The 2500-nt window shown below is 31.7% G+C and overlaps 1 protein-coding gene across 2 annotated transcripts in view; it reads right to left on the reverse strand.

Annotated features, from left to right (window-relative positions):
* LOC144971362 (copine family protein 1-like) overlaps positions 1-2500 on the reverse strand; it is a 46454-nt gene that overhangs the window by 22991 nt on the left and 20963 nt on the right. The window contains exon 1 of one of the 2 annotated variants that reach the window (XM_078912152.1): positions 426-564. The exons of the other annotated variant lie outside the window; for it this stretch is intronic. The gene's annotated coding sequence lies outside the window, so the exon portion shown is untranslated. Of the gene's footprint in view, positions 1-425; positions 565-2500 lie in introns of those variants that run through there. 2 annotated transcript variants of the gene reach the window in all.

A 2500-nucleotide genomic window follows, 5' to 3' on the forward strand; every position in this document is an offset into this window, starting at 1 on the left:
TTTCTTGTATTTTTCTTTCTGGTTGTGTCTGGCACCTTCCATACACGTGACTTGTTCAGTTCTTTATCTTACACCGGGTAGTAGTAGTAGTAGTAGTAGTAGTAGTAGTAGTAGTAGTAGTAGTAGTAGTAGTAGTAGTAGTAGTAGTAGTAGTAGTAGTAGTAGTAGTAGTAGTAGTAGTAGTAGTAGTAGTAGTAGTAGTAGTAGTAGTAGTAGTAGTAGTAGTAGTAGTAGTAGTAGTAGTAGTAGTAGTAGTAGTAGTAGTAGTAGTAGTAGAGGAGAAAAAGAAGAAGAAGAAGAAGAAGAAGAAGAAGAAGAAGAAGAAGAAGAAGAAGAAGAAGAAGAAGAAGAAGAAGAAGAAGAAGAAGAAGAAGAAGAAGAAGAAGAAGAAGAAGAAGAAGAAGAAGAAGAATGTTTGCACTAACCTGTAGCACTTTTACCTATAAATACATTTGAAATGAATCCGTACGAATATGCTCTATACAATTAATAACACTCTACAGCAAATGAGCTAATCAGCCAATCAACGGTCGGCGGTAACTAACCAAGAGTCGTATTGTTAATCATTTCAGACCTACAGAATTCAACAGGACAATATGACAGCAATTGCCGTACTCCGGAAAAAAAAATATATTTAAAAATTTGGACAGAAAACTCGTTCTTCAAATATCGATCGATTTAAATAACCCTCATCATAGCAAAAATAAAAATATCAAACCTGGGACTTTGTGAAGTCCCAGGTTTGAGAGTTTTAACCAAGATTAGGGTCATTTAAATCGGTCGATATTTGAAGAACGTGTTTTCTGGCCAAAATTTTAAAGATGTTTTTTTTTTTCCTGAGTACGGCACAGAAATGGTTGTTCTATTATCAGTGTATCTCCCACTGTTTCGACTCGCCCTTACTTCAATCACACCGACGAATCATGTTACATTGAATCAGTACAAATAAAAAAGCTAAGCTGACTGTGTGAAATCATCTTTTTTTTAATTTTATGTATTAACAGATAATAATATGCATTGTCCTGTACCAGTCATTTGATATTTGTAAACTGTGAACTATGATCCTGCAAGATCATCATTTCAAAATTCCAGCGGAACGGCGGCTTTGCTTCGTAGCCGAAAGATACAGAGTTCGATCACCCGCCGCTGCGCTCAGTGAGTGGCCTTGAGCAAGTCACTTCGCCCAAGCTCACTTTGCGGAACTGCAATGCGTGTTATTCCATACTTCCCTTGGAATAGACCCTAGAGACACATTTCCACTATGGGATGAATAAAGGAAATTTTATTCATTTATTATTTAATTACACACACACACACACGTATATATATATATATATATATATATATATATATATATATATATATATATATATATATATATATATATATATAAACTAGTCTTCTCGCAGAAAAAGTCATAATATCCATCGTCTACACGCGGTATTATGTCGGATTGGACCGGATTCCAACATGTAAGGCGACACATTTAATAATTAATTAATTAAAATTATTCCATTAGTACCATAAGGCAGAAATTTGTTTATTTCTTACTCATTTATTCATTTATTTATTTATTTATTTGTTTGTTAATTTATTTATTTTTATTCATTTATTTATTTATGTATGTATGTATGTATGTATTTATTTATTTATTAAATAAATATTATTAATAATATTATTAATTTATTAATAAATAGATAAATTTTATTTATTTATTTATTTATTTATTTATATATTTATTTATTTATTTATTTATTTATTTTTTATTCATTATTTATTTATAATTTTAGCATAGATTTCCTACCATACCAATCACAGGATGTTGAATATAACCATTACGACAAAAGCACACATCCCCCCCCCCCCCCCCCCCCTCCCTCTTTTTGACATACATATAATATTTTTTTTTGTTTGTTGCTTTAGGTCTCTTCCAACACAATTGAGGTTATATGAGAGACCGCTGAAACAAAAAAACAAGCAATCCAACAAAAATAGTACAAATGTAAATCAAAATCATAACCTAAAGATATCATAAGCTAAATTATAAATAACCAAGAACAAACAGGCAGAAGATTTACAGAGAAAAAAAATATCCCCTGTCAAAAATACAATCACAAACCAAAGAAGCAGGATAGGCTAGTAAAGAGAAGAAGAAACGACATCACTATCGGATCGTACACCCATGCGAATATCATAGGTATATGATTCAAGGGTGATGCTCCATCCAACTACATATAATATTGATAACGTATGTGTCATCATATAATGTATAGTGTATCATCAACCTGTGGCGGTAATACAGATTTATGTCGGTGTCAGATAAACAATTTAAAATAAAATAATAGATTTTTTCATATTATAAGAGATGTTCAAAATATCGAATTTTTACGTGAAAATCTGAAGATGAGATATTCCACGAATATCAAGTCAAAGTAGCTGTGTCAGAGTGATTAATGGCTTTTTTGTGCAGCGATCTGGTCTTTCTTGTGGTATGGCACTC

Source organism: Berghia stephanieae, chromosome 4 (genome assembly GCF_034508935.2).
Source record: "Berghia stephanieae isolate SIO BIC M18660-M18661 chromosome 4, UCSD_Bste_1.3, whole genome shotgun sequence".
Classification (NCBI taxonomy): Eukaryota; Metazoa; Mollusca; class Gastropoda; order Nudibranchia; family Aeolidiidae; genus Berghia; species Berghia stephanieae.